Source organism: Saccopteryx leptura, chromosome 1 (assembly GCF_036850995.1).
Source record: "Saccopteryx leptura isolate mSacLep1 chromosome 1, mSacLep1_pri_phased_curated, whole genome shotgun sequence".
NCBI classification, from domain to species: Eukaryota; Metazoa; Chordata; class Mammalia; order Chiroptera; family Emballonuridae; genus Saccopteryx; species Saccopteryx leptura.
This window is the reverse complement of record NC_089503.1, coordinates 64791869-64814076: the sequence shown is the minus strand read 5'-3', so window position 1 is coordinate 64814076 and position 22208 is coordinate 64791869. Positions and strand designations below refer to the sequence as shown.

The window sequence follows — 22208 nt, the reverse complement described above, 5'->3', positions numbered from 1 at the left end:
AAGGCTGCAGCCGCCGTGTGGACGCTCGGAGCGCTCTGGGTGTGAGTGTGTGTGTGTTAGACTACTCATATCCCGGGCTTCGGGAAATGTGCTCTGGGTTGAAATGTGATCACCGAGCTTCTTAGTCATTTTCCTCGAGATTTAAAAATGCAGTCTTTATACTGGAGGAGCAGACGGGGAGGTAGTATCGCGGTGTGTGTGTGTGTGTGTGTGTGTGTGTGTGTGTGTGTGTACGTACGTACATGCAACCAGGGGGATATACAGCCAACTACTGAGGGCCAGGGGAGGTTCAACTGGTGAGTCCTCGCTGGCGGGGCGGTAAGGTGGGCGTCGCTGGCGGCTGCCCGCGGCTTCTCCGCCCTGCCCCCGCCCAGGCTAGGTTGGAAAGTACTGGAAATTTAACTGCGTGGTCTCTAACTTTGGAAATTGGCTCACGTTTCAGGATGAGACGTTAAGGCGATTTGTGCACCCTGGTCCTTGTGGACGAGGGCATTATTACTCACTTGGGTACCGGGCCTGGTCCAGAACCGCGCCTATTGCCCACCCCCCACCCCGGCCCCAAACCGCCTCCCCCTTCCCAGCCCTAGGGAGAAGGTTCTTAGATATGCAGTTATCTGTAAGCCAACAAGCGAAAAGGGCGAAGACTAGCAGCCTGGGTTTGGCCCGACCCTGCGTGCACTCTTGGTGTTTGGCTCAGGAGATCGCCCCGCTGCTTTGTGGAAGGCCGCGGCGGCACGCTGGGGATCCGAGCGCTGGGGTGAGGGAGTGCCCATATGCTTAGCTGTGCGGCCGCGCACGCAGGGAGATCTGCCGACCCGCATCGCGGGCAGTTATATAAACTGCCTCGGTGATTACCCAGAAACATGATGCGAGCACCGGGTTCGCGAAAGACAAGCCTGAAAGTTTGCCTACTCAGGGAATGTAAGTAGCCGGGCGCTCCCACCCCGGGACTAGGGGAGCAGGAAGACGCCTCGCACCACGGCGGCTCTCATTTCTGCCATGGGCATTGGGTGCTGATGCTGCTGTCCTGAAGGAATCGGTTATCTAGGCAGGGATTGGGTAGAGTATGGGATCTGAGTGAAAAAGCCGGACAGAACTCAGGATCCATTGAGTCTTCAGAGGCCGAGGGGGTGTTAGGAGGCTTTCCAGTGAATGCTATTTTAGGAAACTGACTTTGCGTCCTGGGAAACAGCAAAGCCACACTTCTATGCCTCTCCGAGGGCCTCCTCCCATCTTTCACACCCAGTGCCCTTCACGTGTTTGAATCTGCCCGCGAGGTCTGGTCCTCTATGGAGATGCCGAGCATCCCAACCGTCCTGCCCACTCTGGCGGGGGTTAGGAGGGAGCGTGCCGGCCTCTGTCCGGTCAGCCACCATTATTTAGCTTTGCCTGGTTTCCTGAGCTAGCCCGGCGCTGATGGGGCTGGGATGGGGATGGGTGCTGAGCATGGCTTCCTTCTCCAGCTTCTCTCCTACGCGGAAGGCAGTTTGCTTCTGTTGCGTTTATTCTCATCTCGCAACTTCCCTTCGCCGCAGCAGCCTGTAGCACGCTGTTGGTCTTTGATAAACCACAGCAGTAGAGTGTTTTTAAATCTTGTTTTTCGCCTGCAGAGGGATAAGCCACTCTAGCTCTGGCAGAGCTGTGCGGAACGCTGATTGAAGTCTGGGGCACAGCGGCCCTGGACTCTACCCCCCCTCCGCCCCCGCACTCGAGGGGTGGGGGTGTGCTTGGGTGGGGAGTGTTTTGTTTTTACCACATTCCCAGCGTCCTGAAACCCTGCATTCCCTCCCCCCTGAAATCTCGGGTCTGAGTGCATTCTACGCTGTAAAATAAATCCTCCCTCTCGCAGACCAGTGGGGCTGTTCGAATTTCCTGCCGCTGCCATGATCTTTAACAATGCGATTGCAAAGCTCGTGGTCAGCTGGGAAAAATCTCCAAGTGCCTGCCGGCCGCGCCTTGACCTTGCTGAAGGCGCCTTTAACCCTGCAGCCTGAGGGGTTCCGGCTCCGCCGCGGGGGTCCGGGAAGGAGAGGGCGCCCGGGGGGGCCGGGTTCGCTCTAGGGCCAGGGCAGGAATCGGGTCGCCGCCCGACTTCTGCCGGGAGGGAATGGGGCTACGCGGCAACCTGTTTCCCCGCGCGCAGGGGCGGTGCATTTCCACTCCCCCTCCTCCGCACTAGCCGAGAGCTGCCCTCCTCCGCGCCGGCCGCGGCCGCTTCCCGACACACCGGGTTGGCTGCGCCGGCCGAGGCCCCCTTGCGTTCTCAGCCGCCTTCTGCGGGGTGCCTCCGGCTTTGGGCTCTCTGGAGGGCAGAGCCGTAGCCCGCAGGAGCCTGGCCGCCGGGTGGGCGGGGCCTGGGCGGGAAACCCGAGTGGAGACCACCTAGTTCCAGGCTCTGTCCTAGCCCTGAGCCCTGAGCCCTGAGCCCTGAGCCCTGAGCGCGGCGCGGTGCGGAGTCCCGGCTGCGCCTCCCTCCCCTCTTCCCTCCTGGACCCGATTCTCCGGGCCCCGGCGCGCCCTGGGTGTCTTACCGTTCAGATTTGCGTGGGAGCTCTCCTTGCCAAAGTTAGAAGGGATGTTTTCACAGGTGGTGGCGATGGAAGTGTGTGTGTGTGTGTGTGTGTGTGTGTGTCCGTGTCCTGGGGATGGAGGTGTGCGTCGAGGCCAGACCTCTCTCACAAAACGAATTCCCATCTTTGCAGGCGTTATAAGGGAATGAAGAGACAAATCAGTTTTCTCTGGTGAGAGTGGTGACGGGAAGTCTTTCCACGTACTGGAATCCGACCAGTCCAAGCTGATGTCCTGAGGTGAACTAGTGTTTCCTCTTGGCGGTGCCATGCGTGCAGTACTCCTTGCGAATGTTTGGGGGATTGATTGCGCCCACAGGTTCTTCAGGCAAGACTAAGGACATAAATGTTCTTACACTTTTAGGGAGCTAATTCTCCAAAGGTTTTATTTCCAGTATGTGTCTTTAAGTGAGTGGGGGCAGGGTGCTGGTTAATCGTAAAGTAGCCGCCTTCTAGGGTTGGGAAGTTGTCAGGAATGGAGACGTTTTGTTTCCTAGAGAGATATCTCAGATTCATCTGTCAGCATACTATTCTCATCAAGGCCTCTCTTTGGAGATGAGGATAGGATGGGGGGAGTAAACCAGTGAACCCCTCTGTGGACTATAGAGGGAAGAAGGGCCAGCCTTGCTTAGTGCAGGCCCCTGGGGGTAGAACCAGTGCTCAGTCTGTAGAAGAACCATCAGAGGACAGATCCACAGCAAATGGAATGATCTGGAATGTGAGCTAGTGAGCTAGCTCCCTATGGAACAGGTGTTGTAGCAGAAGATCGGGCCTTGTAGCTGTGGGTAAGTTGGAACTTCAAGGGCTCTCCTCCAGTAGATCTGACTTCTTGAGATATAATCTCACCTCTGTGGTTTTGTGGAAGTTGATGGGACAGGGATTTTAATTAACTGCATAATTTACTGAGTGGACATTTTGTGCAGGATACCTTTGGAACTTAAGTTCTCTCATGTGTGAAATAGAAAGATCCATCTAGTTTGCAACACTGTAAGGATTAATGTACATTAACTAACTGACACATTGTGGGCTATTTACAGATGATTAGATGGGGGTTGGGCAAGGAAATCAACAGCCCCCCCCCCCAACAAACAACATTGCACCCATAGTCTATTTAAAACCAGCTCAAATGCTTGAAGCAAAAATATCTTCTCTTTTCTTAGAAAAGCCATTTCCAGTTTTGTTAGAATTTTTCCCTCATTGAGTCCTTTTCTTCTGTGACAAAATTACATCCTTCTGCAGATTGGCATGTTGCATAACCTGATATTTCCAGATCAAAAGTTACAAATATGGAAAAAATGGTGGTTAGGAATTTAAGATAAAGATTGTTGGGCAACACAAGCAAGAGACTCAAGATGACCACTCACACTCTTTAATAATCAGAGATTGAAGGAAAATGTGATGAGTGAGCACATGGTGCAGATCCCTCACCTGGGTCCTGAGTCCTTACCTGCAAATCCTCATGTGGGCCCTGTCCAATTCTAAGGAACAGCTACTTTACTTGGACCTAAGCCTTCAGTTTTTTTTTACTTTACTGGGACAGGAGTCCCAATAAATTCTCCCACATCCATGAATCAAACAGTGATACAAAAGAACAATGGGATTTAAATCACCTCCTTGCAGATTTGATTCCAAGAGCCTAGCAGGGTAAGTCAATGTCGATTCCAAATCTAAGTGGCTGATTTCTACCTGCCTTCTTACATGGTCTATCAGTCCGGTTTATCGTAACAGATAGCTGAATCCATCTTTTGCACTGACAGACTGCTATGGGGGCCGCTTTGAAAGAAACACATGCTCCAGTTCTAAGGGAACCAAGCATGCATGGATTTTCCAACTTACAATTTTCCATAAGGAAAGCTTCTAAAGAAAAAGCATAAATGTAGATGCTTTATAGATTTATTACTTTGTCAGTTCCCTCCCAACTTTTGTCTTGATTATATCTAATTACCAAATTCTATAATTAGATATAATACTAATTATACCTAATTACCAAAGTAACATATGTTCACTGTAGCAAAGTAAGACAATATAGAGAAAAGTAAAAAGGAAATTGTTTTATCACATTTGAAGTTGCACCTAATGACTTTATGAATGTAGAAAAAAATGAGATAGTTATATTTTGAATGCTTATTATCATTTAAAGATAAATCTTGCCATGTAATATACAACTTGGCAATATTGTATACCCACATGGTAATATTTTTAATGGCTACATATAACCCCAATGTTTTAATATGGAATAATTTATTTAAGTAATACCCACTCTTTGACCTTTTTGTTTATTTTTAGTTTTTTTATTATTAGAACAAAACTGTAATAAGTATTCTTGTACACACTGTGCTTTTCAAATTTCCTGAAGATAAATTCTTAGAAAGTAGGATTGCAGGGTCAAAGGCAGATGCCACGCTGAGACTTCTGTCACATATGAGAAGCAGTAGGGCGCACTGTGATTTTGGCTCCATCTTTTAAAGAGAATATGGCTGTTTACATTGCACTCCATGCCGGCTGGTAGCCTAAGAAGTGGAGGGGGGTAGGGATGACAATCAAACTTCAAGCAGAGGATTTGCATAACTTTAAACCCTTCTGCTAAACTGATAGGCACATTCTTTTTCCAAGGACATTTTTCTTCCCAGGCTGTCTCGGAATCATCACTCTGTAGAGCTTCAGCCAGCAATGGAGTTGAAATATGTAAATATGTTCCTCTGAATTGCAGGTAGAACTGGCTCCCTGGTGGATGACAAGCAGCCCCTCAGAGAAGTTGTGTGTGTCTTCAGCATTCGATGAGGCCGTGGGTCCCTCTCTCCCAGACCGGTCCCTTTCCCTTTCCCTTTGGTTCAGGGGCCTTAGAATGGCCACCTGGGAAATCTTATAAAGGAAGCAGTAGAGATTACCCCATAGCAAGCTTATCCCCACTGCTGCATGGCATTGTACGGAGGAAATCAGTCCAACAGTCTGTCTTCATGGTTTCTGAGCACAATAAAAAATAATAATAATAAAATTAATTAATTAATACATTAACATACCTACCTGCTGTTTCCAAAGCGGGAGGAGTCAGGCCCTGTTCCCATCCTCGCCTGGGCTGGTTCAATCAGAGTATTTGTCAGTGTCATTCTTTCGTGTGTCAGATTTCTGTGACCCAGAAAAGATTTGGTCTCTGTGGATAGATGAGTAGTCATCATCAGACAAAGAATTCAGTGGAGCCAGGGGAGGAAGTCCAGTGTCTCTCCTTGCCAAGGTGTCCCAGTGTTCAGCAGGAGGCATCAAGAGTTTCTTTAGATTAGATAGAGAGGTCACCTCAGGGTCATTGGATGGTGTGGTCACCGTAGAGTAAGCCTGCTTTGCTGGTGGCAGACTTTGAATTCTGACAAGTGTTTAGAGACTGCCTTTGATAGTGACACCACTCCCGTATCACTAGGGAAGGCGAGGGGATGTTTTTGTCTTTTGTCTTATTCTGAACATCAAATCAGGGCATTTCTTTCATTTAGAAAACAAAAAGGGAACAGGACATAAATGTAGCAGGATCTCAGGAGCAGTTGAGCAGCACCCCTGCTCCCTGTCCCCTTGAGTCCTGCATTTGCTTCATGGAAGGTGACTGCGGCCTGGGCCCACAGTGGAAGAAGGTCTCAGATGCAATCAACGAGTCATTGCAATCCTCAAGAGCATTAGGTTTTAAGAATGATTTTCTCTTAAAGCGCCAATTTTCTTGCTGTAGAATGATTGTTGATTTCTAAAAGTCTGGTCTTTGAACCCTTTGAAAGTCAAGCAAAAGGGTCGCAGCCAATACATTATGGCTTTGGATAAAACTCTGGCCCATTCCTGGATCGTTTCCCTCTCTATAAAATTAGGTTGAGAGAGAAGAGTGGATTTCATATTTTGTAAGACAGTGTTTTTTCAAACTTTAATATACACACATTACTGAAGCATCTTGCTAACTGCATGTTCTGCCTCAGCGTGTCTGGAGTGGGGCCTAGGAATCTGCATGCCTGAAGGCTTCCAGGTAGTGCTATGCTGCTCAAGCCTGGCCCACACTTGGAGTAGCAGTGTTTCAAGAGACTTCTTACTGACATTATTTTAGAAAGTAACAATAATGACCACCAGATGCCAAGTGGAGCTGTCTTACATTCATAGATTGGCACTGTCAAGAAAGGTATTCAGTCTTTCCTTTTGGATTTCAAGAATTGGCATCTTCATTTCAGAAGACAGTGGGGAGGGACATAGTCAATCTTCTCATCCGGTTGTGGAGGAAGGAGGTGGAAGAATGGGGCTAAGGCACAACAGATTTGTACTGCCTTCTATGTGTCAGGTAGCTACTGCTGTTCCCGCGTTTTGGATGAAGAAACAGGCTGAGTAAGGCAAGCCATTCGCCCAAGGTTACAAACCTATGACTTGATCATAGGCCTCTGGCTCCTGTTTCTCCTAGAATGACAACCTGGTTACTTTCTAGACCGCGGTGTAATAAAAACTGAGTGCTTAGCAAACTGTTTTCTTTCAGAGGTCGTCCTTTTCCTGGGCCTGCTTTGAGAGTGGATCAAGATGTTTAAAATTTTGCATCATTATCATGCAAGCAATTAAAGTACTTAAGAGCTTAAAAGCAATTTGTTCAAGTTGGTTAAATATCCACCCTCTCCAATCTTGTTTGTAGTATTAATTTACTCATCAAATTGTGACGTCAAAACCATTGCAAAGGTAAATGTCAGTATCTTCAGATTGGTGGAACCTTTTAAATGAAAGCAGTCTGCATTGATGGGGTCTACAATGGAAGAATACAGTTCAGGATGAGTCAGAGAAACAAGTCTTTTACTAAATAAACCCAGCCCTGCTTTGGCCTCTGGATGAGAATTGGTCGTTTAAACGTTTTATTAACGTGCAATTATTCTGAGAACCAGTCAGCAGTGCAGCTCTTTGCAGGCATTAATTAGCTGCTCTTCGCATCACCCCCACGTGGCAGATAAATAACAGTAACCCTGCTTCCAGAGAATGAGCAGACACGTGGAGATGAGGGAGGAAGGGGCAGGTGCTTGCCTTGCAGGAAGTATGGGAGAGATAGGTGGATTGTGGAGATTACATGAGTTTATCACTTAGCAAATATATATTTATTGGGTGCTGGTATTGTAGAGCTGTGCTGTGCAGTGGGGTAGCCACTAGTCACAATTTAAAGTAAATTTAATGAAAATTAAATAAAATTAATAATTCATTTCCTCAGTTGCACTAGGCAGATTTCAAGCGCTCGGTAGAGGATAGTGGTTATGATATCAGACAGTGCAGAGACAGAGCATTCCTATTATTGCAGAAAGTTCTATTAGACAGTGTTTGTTTAGAATCATGGGATAAAGAGGAATGTAAAGATGCCTGCCTTGGTGGGTCTCTCCTGTAAAATTTCTTCAAACTGACTGACATATGACAACCATGACATAACCCAAGCTGTGGCTAAGTACTTTGGGGCACTCACTGGCTAGGGACCCAGCTTCTGAAGCTAAATAACTTGAGTTCAAATTCTGGTTTGGCTACATACTGGTTATAAGAGTAGAGGTAGGTTATTTAAACACATTGTGTCTTTGCAGATTTATGCTACTATTTTTCACTTCTGTTATTAGCCAAGATTATTTCTAAAACAATGTTGGGTTCTGGAGAGTGCTGGGAGACAGGTGCTCTCCTTTGCTGCTGGTGGAAATGCAAATTAATACACCCTTTTAGGAATGCAATTTGGCAATAACAGTCAGTAATCCTAGAGGCACTTATTTCCTTTAGTCCAGCATTCCAGTTCCAGGAATCTAGCCAAGGAAAAACAATCAGAGATGAGCAGAGAAGATGTAAGGATAAATATGTTCATTGCAGTGTTATTTATAATAGCAAAAGAAAAAATAGATGAACAATTGCATTGGACAAGAAAAGTAACACAGAGCCCAACAGCAAGTTATAAAAGATTAAATGTTGTTTTTGAAAATGTGTTTTTGTGACATGGGAAAATGTCACAATAAAACTTACATTAAAAGAAAAACACCAACAACTTCTAAGCACTATGCTTTTAAATCCCAAATATATTTTGAAGAAGGCATTGTGAATCATGACTAAGGGTTGGACATTTGGAAATATGTCCTGGCCTTGAAGGGTAGACCCAACACTGTGATCTCTCTGATATCTTGTGTGGTCAAAGACTCCCAGCTGCTCCTAATCTGCCCCATTTGCAGCGATTTTGGAATTTTGGGTTTATCCAAACTAGTGTTTTTCTCCTTTCAAGGCCAGGATGTACTTCCTGAGGTCAAACCTGAATTCCTCTTTATGGCTAGTTAAGTCAGTCTCTACATGCACTCTGAGTTGATTTAGACAGAGCAGCACAGAGTATGGGGAGAAACATCAGCTTTGGGGCCTGACCCAGACCCTGACCCTCACCTCCTTGCCATGTAACCTTGGGCAACCTTTCTGTGTCACAGTGTCCTCATCTGTAGACTTGGGAAGTGATAGATCCGATCTCACACACGAAGATGAAGTGTTCACTTCAGTAGAACACTTGGCAGATACAGGTAATTAAAGACACAAATAACTTCTAAGGCCACGTTAACAGTGGAAAATGCCAACAGAATTTGGGTTGAATTTTCCGTCTTATCACCTGGTAGCTGCATGAATTCAAGCCAGTTACTTAGATTTTCTGAGCTTCCATTACTTTTTCACTTATAAGATGGACAGTAGACGTATGTAGTTCCAAGGATTGTGTGGGATTTGTGCAGTAACTTGCAAAGTGCCTAACAAGCAGTGTCCTCTATGTGATGGTAGCTCTTGGCGTTGCTATTTTTCCTGCTTTCTCTTCACCCACTCAACTCCTGGTCCTCTGATTCTTGCTTCTAGAGCCTGGACTGAACTGTCGACATAGTTCAGTGGTGGACATAAGTGGAGGGCGTTCTGGAAGGGAGCCTCTTCCAGGCCTGAGAGGATGTCTGACATCCCTGAGGAAAAAAATAATTGCATGTGGATTTAGACCAGCCAATCCTGGTTCTGATTCCAGCTCTGCCCCTTGCCACTCTGCACCAGCTTGGTCGTCACATGCTTCTCTCAGTGGCTGTGAGGGCTAGATTTTGAGTTCCAGCACAGCACCCAGGCCAGTGGATCCCTGGCTGTGTGTTAGAACCGCCTGGGAGCTCTTAGCAAAGACCAGAACAGAACCAGGCATCAAACTCTGAAATGCTCCCCAGGTGATGATGTGAGGGGGCAGCCAGGACTGGGAAATGGTGCAGGGAGTACGGCCTCATGAAATATTTCTTCCTTCCCTACTTCAAAGAAGCATGAAGGGATCCCAGATTGTAATTTATGTATGAGGTGGGTAACCTAATTTATTTGAGCCATGGGACTATGAATATAGCAGTCAAGACTTCTTTGCCACCCTTTTCCTGCCTTTGGGCCAACATTGCATCTGGGTCAGAAGGGTGGCCTTCTCTCTCAGCCTGTCCCCCTCCTCATTCCCACATAGTTGCATCCCAGGGCTGGAAAAGGCTTTTTACTTTCCTAGAGATGTTGTGATGGTTCTCTGATCAGGTTTTACTCTTATGTTCATCTCGAGTTTTACTCTTATGTTCATCTCCGGGCAGAGCCCTGTTAACGGTGCCTACACAGCTCTTCCCCCAGCTGGCCAGGCTCCTGGCTTGGGATTCCCACTTAGGAGAGGAAATGCCTGCTCTCTTGTTGTTTACTACAAAGGGCTTATCAGATAGTAGTAGCCCTCTGGAGTTGATGCCAGAGACTCCACATTGCATTGCCTACGGGGCGGGGCGGGACGGAGGCTCTCCCCTTCTGGGTGGTTAGGATGATTTTTACATCTTTTAGATAATTAACACTTGCTTGAGAAAACTTCTACTCAACTTCTTTTTTTTTAATTAATTTTAATGGGGTGACATTGATAAATCAGGGCTTGGTTTTTGGGGTTTTTTTGAGTTTACCTCAAGTTCATCTCAGAGTAGGGAAAAGTGCTATGTTCTAGAGAGGGCTTGTTTAAACTTCATGTACCTAGGCACTGCCTGAGGACTTGTTAAAATGTCAGTTCCCATTCAGTGGGGGGAAAGGTGGGCCTGAGATGCTGCATTTCTAGCAAGCTTCCCGGAGAGGCTGATGCTATGCTGATTCATGGCCCTTGCGTTCTAAAACCTCGACCTTCCTTCCATGCTTCCGTTTTCTCCTCCTTCTTGTCTCCCCAAGTTCAGGAGTACCTAATGTTGAGTATCACAGAACAGTGGAGTTGGTCAGTTTTGTGCATCTATTTATCTGTGCTGTGGTGGCCTCGTGGTGGCACCCGCAGCAGGCCAGTAGACGTAGTCCACAGTGGCCATCGCTGTAGTGCCACAGGGACATTGCATTTCCAGGTGTTCCATAGTGCTCTCCGGCTGCTTTCATGAGCTCAGGCTTGGTAAGCCTGATGGGACATTGTGGAATAGGTAGCAATTTTCCAAGGATAAGTATTGCTTTGAAAATTTTATGGCATTTATGTTTTTTGTTTGTTTGTTTTTTTGGTGGGGGAGATTACACCAATTGAAAATTTCAAAAACTTAAGATAACCTAGAGAACAAATGAAAACAACCCATAGTCTTGCCATGTAGACATAGGTCCTCCTAACATTTGCTTTTCTCTCCAGTACTGTTTCTACAGAGAATTCTCTTGGCCCCTCACCATCACCCCCTCCCACCACTACTATTTGGAGTAGATTGTACACATTGTTCTGTAACCTTAATATGTCATGATCATTTCCCCATGCCATTACATTTTCTCTCCAACGTAACTTTTATTGGCTATGTAGTATTCCATTATAAGGATATGTCATTATTTATTCAACCGATTTCCTATTATTTCAAATGTTCACTACTATCAATAATGCTGAGATCAACATTTTTATGTACTTGTCTATTTTCTTCAGCCCAATTTTTTGACTTGAAATTGATTATGCGGCTTTATAGGGCTTTTGATATGTGTTGCTGAATAACCCCTGTAATGTAGTAGTTCGAGACCAGGTATGTCTACCTGTCTAGTAGATATTCTGTAAAAAAAAAAAAAACCCACAAGGAGGACCAGATGGAACAAAGATAGCCTTTATTACATACAGGGAGGCCCTAGGGTGGCCAGTTGGGCAAGCACGATCCACAACCAGCCACAGCGGTCTGGCTTATAAAGCAGTTAGACTATAGTGGCACAAAGCCAAGGTCAAGGAAGGGCACGTGCCGGAGTTAAGGGTCAAAAGTCTTCTTCAGGGTCTGTTTGTCCCTTAGCAGAACATGACGCACATTCAAGAGCAGACGGGCCCAGGCCCTTGGGCGTCTCCCAGGAGGTGTGGGAGGGCCATGTCCAGCATTGACCTTGATCGCCCCACAGAAGGATTGAGCCAGGGCCCCTTCAGTCAGATAGCAATTCAATTGGGGAAGTTATCTATCTTGATTCCCATTTTATGTGGGGAGGTGTCACTCACCAGGAACATAAGGGAATTGCTGGATAAGCCCAGCCTTTGGCCAGTGTGTGTTTGAACCATGTCATACTGGGTGGAGATGGCCATTAGGTCATTAGGGTTGACCTAGACCACATTTTGTTTTCTGGATCTGTGAAGGTATCTGTATTTTTAAAGAAGAAAGGAAAGGGAGAAGAAAAGTACTCACATAGTATCTCTTAAACTTTAGGCTCATAATCTAAATACATCTAGAACTTGAGCACTTCTCACTATTGGCACATCTACCACCCTAGTGGAAGGAAGCCCCCTCCTCTTCTACCTGGGTGACTGCAGTAGCTTCCCTCACTGGGCTCCCTGCTCGGCCCTGACCCCTTGCCATTTATTCTCAACACAGTAGCCAGAGTGATCCTGTAAAGACATAAATCAGAACATGCCACTCCTTTGTGCAAAACTCTGCACAGCTCCCATTTGTCTCAGAGTAAAGGTCATAATCCTTAAACAAGCTAAAAACCCCCCTTGACATCACCAGCTCTCCCTCACATCTCCAGTTATACCTTCTGCTCTTCACCCTTACCTCCCATACTTTGTTGAAACATGTCAAGCCCACTCCTGCCTCAGGGCTGTTCCTCTGCCTGAAATGTTCTTCCCCTAGATGTCTACATGGCTAGCCACCTACCTCCAAATCTTTACTCCAATATCACCTTCTTAACAAGACCCATCTTGTTAATCCTATTACATTGGTAACACCCCCCCCTTTCCCATCCCCACCATTCAAGACCTCTTTTACCCTACTATATATTTTCTTTTTCCATGATGTCAAATACTATGTTTTATGATTTAATAAGATCCCACTGTCTGCTGTGTTAAAAATAACCTGTGGTGGGGTGGGGGCAGGGCAAGGGCAGAACATGCTATGCAGTTTATTTCTTTGTAATGCTTACTGACTATGAAAATAAGAGACCACCCAAACAAGTAGAGGCTATTTATTCAGAGTTTGCTGGAATACGGGAATCAGCTACCATCACTTGTCTTTGGTGAGACTCTAACGCAGGCAGGAAAGCGGGAAAATCCTATAGTGAAGAAAGGTAGGCTTTGGGGCTGCGTTGACTGGAGGTTGTTGGCCCGAGGAAGCTGGAGGTGGATTAAGGAGAAGTGGCTTTTTACGTGGTTGGTTTGGGATGTGTATCTGGCTCTCTCATTGGACCTGAGGTGGAAGGGGAGGCAAAAATTAAGAAAGCAGGCAGGTTACTGGCCGTTTGAGCTGAGTGCTATAGAAGTTGGGAGGTCAGAGTTCTGTTTTCGTATATGGTCTGGCTATTGTCTGTCTGTTTAGTCATGATTGTTGTAAATTTACAGAACACAATAAGCTTTGTTCTTTGTTGACTGAGGTAACCCCCATGCCTAGAGGAGTGTCTGCCAATAAGATGCTCTCAATATTTGTTGAATTATGCCACGTTTGGCCTACATCAACTCATTTCGTCTTTACTGCAGGCTGAGGTCTTGTTTTCCCTATTTTCCTCAGAAGGAGAGGGGCTCAGAGAGCTTACACATCTGCCCAAGGTCACCCCACCAGGGAGTCAGGGAGCCAGGGATCCTGCGAAGATCCACCTGACCATAAAGCAAATATCCCTCCCCTGGAGCTGTTCATAGCTAGTGCACAGGAAATGAAGGTGTGGGGAACTTGTCCAGAGTACTTTGTGGGCAAGATACACACCATCTTCAGGTGGCTCTGGACTTTCAGTCAAAACTTTTTGTAGAAGGTGTTTAGCCTTTCCCAACAACTGCCCGTACTGATGGCTGATGCCATGTAGCAAGAATTAATATGGGTTCCTAGAAGGAGAATTTCCCTTCATAACCTACCCCTGAAGATGGGAAATAGGGTGGGAAATTCATTCCACATCAGTGTTTGGGTGATGGTCTCACACGTCAAAGAAGATTTCTAAGCCCCACACTGCATCTGTGTCTATAATTTATAGCATATTCTTAGAACTTCTCAAGTTCAAGTGTTGCTATGGTAACTCTCATGGTTGTCATTTCTTGATTTGTTGTTGTCACCCGTCTTAGTTTCCTATCCCCTTAATAATTATGCAATTAAATTTACTTGCTCAGAAATGGGCCACTAAGACAGGCAGACAGGGGCCAAAGAGCAGATGTGCTATGCGAAGGCCAGCAGGTGTCAGAGACCTCTCACCAGAGAGGGGAGCTGGGTCCGCATGAACAGACCTGGTGGCTAAGATAGGCCATTCGAGCTCTACTATGTGTTGAGCTGCCTACTGTGTGCTGAACATAGCAACCCTGCCAGATGGAGTGGGATTCTCTATCACCTACTATATGAACAGTAGAAAGGGGATTTGAATTTGGATCTTTCTGACTCCAAGATCGTGTTCTTTTACTTTGCCATTCCAGAAGTCAGAAGAATGTGATCGAGAAGGAGTCTGCGGCCGGTCCCTTAGGGGCTAACCAGCAGCCTTTTAACAAGGCCTGCAGAGGCAGAGGTAGGCTGTGGCTGAGTGAAGAGTTGGCTTTAGTTCCGCATCACAGAGAACACCCTACCAAGCATTGGACTGCCTGTGAGAGGAGTGAGCTCCCCACCATGGAAGGAGTGCAAGCAGGACCTGTCAGGGTATTGAGAAGCTTCCTGTAGGGGGTGCGAATAGGGACTTACTGTCCTCTTTAAAGATTCAGTTACATAATTTCTGGCTCCCTTTGGTGGGGCTGCTCACCTTGACCTTAGGCACCATTATTAAGTATACTGTTTATTCAATCAGTGAGAGCTCATTGAGTGAGCTGTGCCCCGGAGTTGGTGTCATTCTGGACAGCAGGGCAGGAGAGTCCACCCTGACCTCAAGGTAGTTTCCATAAAGTTCAGAGATTACCAGGCACCATGAATTTAAGAGTCAGATTGACCTCAGTTTAAATCCTGGCCGAGCCACCTTCGTCCGTTTTGGCACCAGGGATTAGATCATTCTTGGCTGTCCCTGGTTGAGATCAAGTGCGCTAGTCCATATGTATATATATGACCTCTAGCAGATTAACCTCGAAGTCTTAGTTCCTTCCTCTTTAATATGGAGTAACAACACTTGCTGCCAGCACAGAGCCTTGCATGAAGTAGACACATCAGAGGAAGAATTCTCATAGCCAGCTTGACTGAGGAGGCAAGGAAAGCTTTGAAAAGAAAAAAGTGTTTGGAGTCAGACTTGCAGGATGATATCCTTTTTGGAAAGGACAAGAAATATGTTCATTTTTATTCTTCCTCTTTCCTCTACCCTTCTGGGCTTCCTCTTCCTTGCTGATCACTCCCTCTTCTCTCCTAAGAAGTCAACCAAAGGGACTCTTTTGAGACTTGCAGCTCCTGGAAAGAGTAGGTTTGGTTCTGGCCTTCTATTTAACAGTCCCAGAGCCTACAGCTCCCAGCACGTGCTTACACTTGCCCCATACCTGGAGCAGGCTAACAACAGGCCCTGCTTCCCCTGTCTTGTTAAGTATGATTTGGAAATTTGTCTCCATGCAGCTCCTTTGCAAGAAAATGCACTGAGTAAGCGTTCAGATCTGGCTCGGATGCGACAGGAGCTACAACTGCAGCTGAATATTTCATGAAGATATTTTCATGCCACACTCTGTGCTCTTAGAGAGGGCACAGTGGAGAGAGCCCAGGCTGGGGGGTCAGACAAGCTCTTTGGTGGAATTTGGAGGAGAAGTCCCTTAACTTTCCTGAGCTTCAGTTTGCTCATCTATGAAATGTAAAAGCTTTCAATTAATCTGGGGTTTCTGCTGAGGCTTATAGGAAGTCATATGGGGTAAAGTACCCGGCAGGGTGCCTGGAACATAGTAGGAGCTTAATAAATGTTAGTTCTCTACTTGGAGTCTTCCTATTTTCTTCCCTGAGTTTGTGCTTTTAGGGACAACATAGGCCATCTGGGTGGCACAGGCCAGCTGGGCTCAGGGCAGCCTACCTGCCTGCTCCTTGAACCTAAGCTTTGGGATGAGGCCCAGCAGCCTGGGATGCAGTTGGTCTCCATACAAAAGCAGGATACAGAATGCTCTCTGCTCCAGTAGCCCAGCTGAGCATGCTGTCAATTTAAAAATAAGCTGCCTTTCTGAAGACTGGTTTAAAATATAAAGGTAATAAGCAGATGCCTGCCTTGCTTTTGTATAAAGATGAGTAATTAGAAGAACCAAAATAGAAGCCTGATGAGGCTCCGCTGCCCCAGACCCAGGCCCAGCTTCAGGCCAGACCCTCACTCCTGTTCCCACTGAGCGGAGGTTGCTGTAGCGAAAACAAGACGACTGTGGTGTTTTGTAACTATTTTTATACCTACATCAGACTTGATGTTAGCGCTTCTGAATTATTTAACGTTTTTCTTCCTCAGCTGGCCTCTCGAGCAAGCTTTCCTCTCTGGGTGGAGGGAATTGTTCTATGGGAAGCAATGGAGGTAGACAGACCGGGCTGCAGGGCTTCTGCCTCCCTGCTAGGGGAATGACACGATTAGGTAAACCCACTGTGAACCAGGGGACTCATATTAAACGTTGGGAATGGGTGTGTTTGTCTTCAATTTATAGATAGAAAATGGAGGCTCTGAGAGGTTAGGTGACTTGCCTAAGACCACACAGCAAGAAGAGAGGGAGGCAGGATTCAAATTCAGGTCTTTCTGACTTTAGGGCTGGTGCTGCTCCTACTAAGATGGGCTCTTCCCTCTGCTGTCCTTTACCAAATGTGTGTGTGTGTGTGTGTGTGTGTGTGTGTGTGTGTGTAGGTTAAGGCCACCTGCTAGTGTACAAGGGATCGTGTTGCATCACCCCCAGACAGTGTGGAGGTGAGTGGAAGTGGGAAGAGGGACCTCAGAGGCTGAAAAATGAGAAGCAGGGGTGAGGGAGTTTCTTGGTTTAATCATTGTAAATTGAAATAATGGAAAAACTGTCACAGCTTTTAGCGAGCGTGTCCCCTCAGTGCACTTTGCAGGCCCCCTGCTTCTGTCAGCACCACCAATGGGGAAAGAGCCCTCCCTCACAGCCCAGCCCTCCTCTGGAAAGGGATAGCGGCACCTTGGGCCTCTTTGAAGGGGGAGATGATTGGCACCTCTAAACCATCCCCGACAACGGGAGGCAATGAACTGGACTCTTATTATCTGGCTCTCATAATTAAGTCCATCACAGACTTTAATGGGTATTTTGAAATAGACATCCAGGCTTGAAAGGAATCCTACTGTAGATGAAGATCAAGTCTCCCTGCAAAGGTACTTTCTCACTGATAATCTGTTTTTATTTCAGAGCCGGGGAAGATTACACATTTTCTGTATTCAGCCCCTTTAGCTGCTATTTAATTATGGGTGACCTCGAAATGACTCTCTTTCAAGCATTTTAAACTCCTCAGTCTACCTTGGTAAGATACCCCGGTGGAATTATCATATGAACTCTCTGTGGGAGACAGGCTTCTGAAAATTAGCCAGGAACACTTATTTCAAATGTGCCCATCGTGATGGTTTCAATAAAATACACGGGGATAAAACAGTTGTTAGTAATGTTAGTAACAGTCATATTTTGATCAGAATGCACTTTATGACTGTGTCAAATGATATCACTTCCCGTTACATAAAGTAGTATTTGACACAGACAAATTCCTCGATATTAAATCCCAAGTAGCTGTATGAAATCCTAGATCTCCTTCACATATATATGTATTAAAGCAGTCTTGCCATTTCCCCCTGGATTGGATGCCTCTATTTATGAAAACATGCAGACTAGGTAATAGAATGACATTCCAAGATGGCTGCTTATGTGAAATAGTTTGATTTAAAGTTTTATGAGCATTTTTAAAAATGACCAGTGTATTTTCAAATGTCTCCCGTTGTGATTTTGCAAAGTGAGAGGAGGGAGAGTCACATTTTGAAAATACCTACCGTGTGCCAGAGGCTTCTGCACACACCGTCTCACCTGACCTGCACACTAGCAAGTGGGAGTAGCCACACCGCCCAGGTTTCACTGGAGGCAAAGCTGAGACGGGAAAGTTAAGCAACATCACTGAGCTACACTGCGTGTGGAATTAGGGTTGAACTTGGGTTTTCTAACTCCGGAGCCCATACCATTACCTCTGCCTACAGTATTCCTGGAAGTGGGTTTCAAGAATTTTTTTTTTACATATTGTGAGGGTATGTGGGTGTGTGGAGAGGTGTAATAGCTTTTATTTTCCATGAGGAAGAAGAACACAAACACGCACACAACTGGAGTGTGCACAGATAAGATAGAGAAATGCCAGATTGGACAGGTGAAGCGTCTTCTTGCCCTGCAGGGGTTGTCAGAGCCTTCACCAGGACGATGTGATTCTCTAAGAGAAGTAGCACAAAGGGTTCCCAAACTTCCAATATGCGATTTTCTCTAATATTTGCAGAACAACTCCTCATAGCAGGTTCCTTCAGAACCTCTTTGGGAACTTGGCGGCATGGATTGATTAAAGACTGAGCAGGGCTCTGATCGCTGTCGCCCATCTTGGGGAGGTGGGCAGAGTGGGAGGCAGGCCCCGCGCACACTCCGACTGCTGACCTTCGCAGCAAGTCTGCCTGCTCTTTCGGAGGCATTAGTCACTCAGATAAATGGAGTGGCTTTCTGTTCCAACCCTTTCCAGCCTATTTTATCGGAAACATCAAAGAATTTATGTACAAAGACTAAGGATTTAACTCTTTTTCTGTATGCTGAGTCATCAGAAAGAAAAGGGAGAACACCTTTACCTGGTATTGTGGAAAGATTTACAATTGTTGAAAGAGCTAAAAGACAAAAGTACTCTTTTAAAATCATATATGGAACAAAAAGGACACGGTGGTTTGGAATCAAAATATTTAAATCTGTCTTACTCCATTAAGGGAACTAAAAAAAAAATGGTTTTGCACTCCTGTTTTCTCTCTCATAGGCACACACGCGCGCGCGCACACACACACACACAATCATACAGGAAGTCGCACCTCTAAAACCTCCTACCCCTTGGATCTGGAAGGGAACTGGGGAATATTTGGCTACAGAAAATGAAGGGCCTTCCCAGCACCCACAAGGTCAGTTAGTTGATGGGACATCAGGCCACAGCTTGGAGACAGGGATGGTAGCTGACATGTTTTGAACTCTTGATGTGTGGCACAGCCTGGTCTCTTCATCTCCTCAGGACCTGGGAGGTGTGTGCTATGTCACCTCAAACTGAGGGAATAAGGCTGGGAAATGTTTAGTGACAGGGCCCATGGCTGGTAACTGGCCAATATTAACTTACTGTAAAGTTCATATCATGTGTCAAGTCCAGAATGCATGTTTCTTGACTGCCAATCAGTTTTTACCTTGTCACCTATTCCCCGCCCCTATAGAGAAGTGCTAGGGATTGACCTGGTTGCCTTCTAATGAGGCCAGAGGGATCCCAGCCCATCTCTCGTGGTGCTGGCTCTGGGTGCTATTCTGAACATGGTGGCAGGGAGCAGAGCCCATGCCTGTGGGTGTGATCTGCTTGGCTTCCTTGGTCCCAACCGCTTAGGTGGTTTATAAGCAGTGGGGTGAGTCACCAAGCAGACAAAGGCCACTGACTCAGCAGGGAGCGGTAGGTGCCCTGGGTTCTTAATTCAAATTGCCATGGCCTGCAGGGGATGGTTTTAAATTCTTTAAAAAGCCAGGCAGTTTTTTTTTTCCAATTACAGTTGACATTTAATACTCTTTTATGTTAGTTTTAGGTGTATAGCAGAATGATCAGAGAATTATATAATTTATGAAGTGACCCCCCCACACACATACACCAGGCCAGGTAAGTGTCTATCTCAACTGCTTTAGATGTGTCTGTCCTGAAGGCAGGTGAATGGCTCAGTGGCCGACCAGGGGCTTCTTTCCTCCTGTGCTTCAGGTGTTTAGAAGCTAAGCCTGTTATAAGTAGGACCTGGAACGTAAACAATCCAATGAGTTTGGCTTCCTTCAGAAGTGGCACCTGGAGAGGCACCACGTTTATTCAGGCAATGCTACCCTCGCTAGATACAGGGTTGCATTCCTCTTTGGGAATGTGGGTATTCAGTCATTCACCGACAAAAATCTTTTAATTAATACTTGTCAAGGGTGTCCAATTTGCCAGTCACTATAATGGGCTAAGTCAGGGCACAGAGAGACCCTGCCTTCAAGCAAGTCACAGTGTGTTGGAAGATACAGCCATGTGAAGGGGTGATTGAAGGGAGGTGAAAATATACTGGGGGTATACAAGAGGGTCAGCCACCTCTGCATGGAGGCTCTCAGGGAAGGTGTCACAGAGGAGAGGAAGCTTGAACCATGTTGAAAGGTGATAAGAGTTAGGCAAGGGACAGTTGGAGACTTGACAGGTAGTAGGAACAGCATATATAGATACATAGGAAAATGGGAAATCATGTTATTTCAGTTGGACTCAAGCAGAGGCTGTTGCATTAGGTGATGGAATGGTATAAGGGAGAATATATTGGAGAGAGGTTCATAAGAGCCAGTATTGACCTTCAGGGCTAGCTTATAACCACGTGGCTTGGTTGGCTGTAACTCATCAGATACAAGTGTCATCTTGCAATCACTAGTATCAGAATTCCTGATATCCTCTGTGTTCCCAGTGTCTTTGCTTATTTAAAAAGATCAATTGCATCTTAAAGAAGCAAGTTTATCACTATTGAGCAGACTCCTGCAAAAAGATATTCTAGACTTGTACATTTCCGTAAAGTTTCTGCAGTGAAGAAGATGTCCTCTATCTTTGCCCTCTCATGGGGTAGCTGTTAGTCACATGTCGCTATTGGATCCTTCAAATATGGCTAACATAGCACTTTAAATATTGTTTGTACTTTATGATATTCATATTACTTGTATTATTCTGCATAATTATTTCTCATATTTGTATTCTCTTTCTAGTGGGCAGTGCTGGTTGAGTTGGAGGAAAGAGATAACCCATTGCTGATGCAAACACCGTGTGAGATAAAAGGGGAAAAAGGGCCTTGCTGGAAGAGGGCCCCATAGCCAGAGAGAGTGCAGTTTAAGAGATGACAAGATCTGCCTGTTGTCAACAGAGTAAGGCTTTAGAGAGGAGAGGCCTTCTTAATGGGCCCTAAGAGTTGAGATCTCCAAGAGGGGAAATGTGGAAGGCCTCCCTGGGCAGAGGAGAGAGCATAAGAAAAGAGTTGGGAGCTCTGAACAAGAGAATCTGTGGGGGGAGTGAGTTAGGATGACGTGACCTTCACGTGAAGGAAGGCCACCGAGGGTTTGGACTTAGAAAAATGATGTCACATTGTGATGATCAGCTGGTGAGTCAAGAGCATGACCCAGATTGGCAGGAGACACGAATGCTGTTTTTTGAAGGGCTGCATCATTCTGTAGACATGGAACTTAAAATATCACTAGTTCAAAGTCAGGGTTTGAAAATTAAAATACAAAAGTGAAATTTCTTCTACTTAGGTAGGGCTCTCCTTGCTACACTGTCATGTTTACTACCACTCTCATGTTTGATGTTTTCTGCAAGTCTTTTAAGTACAGGCAACAGCATCCCAACACTAGGAGATATATTAGGGAGCAGCCTCACATGAGCCACTGACAGCCCAGAGAAAGAGACCGGAGTCCAGAGAGGCTGGCGGGCCTGCTCATAGCTGCTAGCTCTCCCTGGTACCACCGGGCTTTGCCCTTGGAGCTACAGCTTAATCTCTGGGCTGAAGAAAACTCTACACGCCTGCCTGAGAGTCAACAACTTGAAATACACCAGCCTTTAAAGAACAAAAATAAAGTTCTTTTAAGTGATTTCTTCAGCACAACATAAATGAGCTACACATTGACATTCTTATGCCAATCTGTAGAGTTGAGGCTCTCAGTTAACTACTTTCCAGATATCTGTTTTGCCTTTAATGTTATACAGTATTGATATATTGATCAGGGCCTCGGCCACAGTGTACCTTTGTTAAACTGTCCCGTGTTCTGACAAATAGGGAATCACTGTGTGAGCGGTGAGAAAGTGTCAGTTACAGTTGTGTGCTATGTCTGTCTTTTCTTATGGTTCTTTTTTTCCCATTGTCTAATTATGCTTCACAGTCCTGACTGTGCCCAAGATAGAGGATCTGAGCCGTGCCCAAGAGCAGAGGTCATGTGACAGCAGGCACGCCCTGCAGGGTATGGAGCAGAGGCCCAAAATTGAACTTGGGCTCTGCCATTGGGTTACTGTGCCATGGGGCAAATTACCTAGACCTCACTGAGTTTCTGTTTCCCTATTTGTAAAACTG

General features: G+C 46.1%; 1 protein-coding gene across 2 annotated transcripts in view; it reads left to right on the top strand.

Annotated features, from left to right (window-relative positions):
• Positions 1 to 22208, top strand: part of TENM4 (teneurin transmembrane protein 4) — an 801941-nt gene that overhangs the window by 1092 nt on the left and 778641 nt on the right. The gene's annotated exons all lie outside the window — the stretch shown is intronic.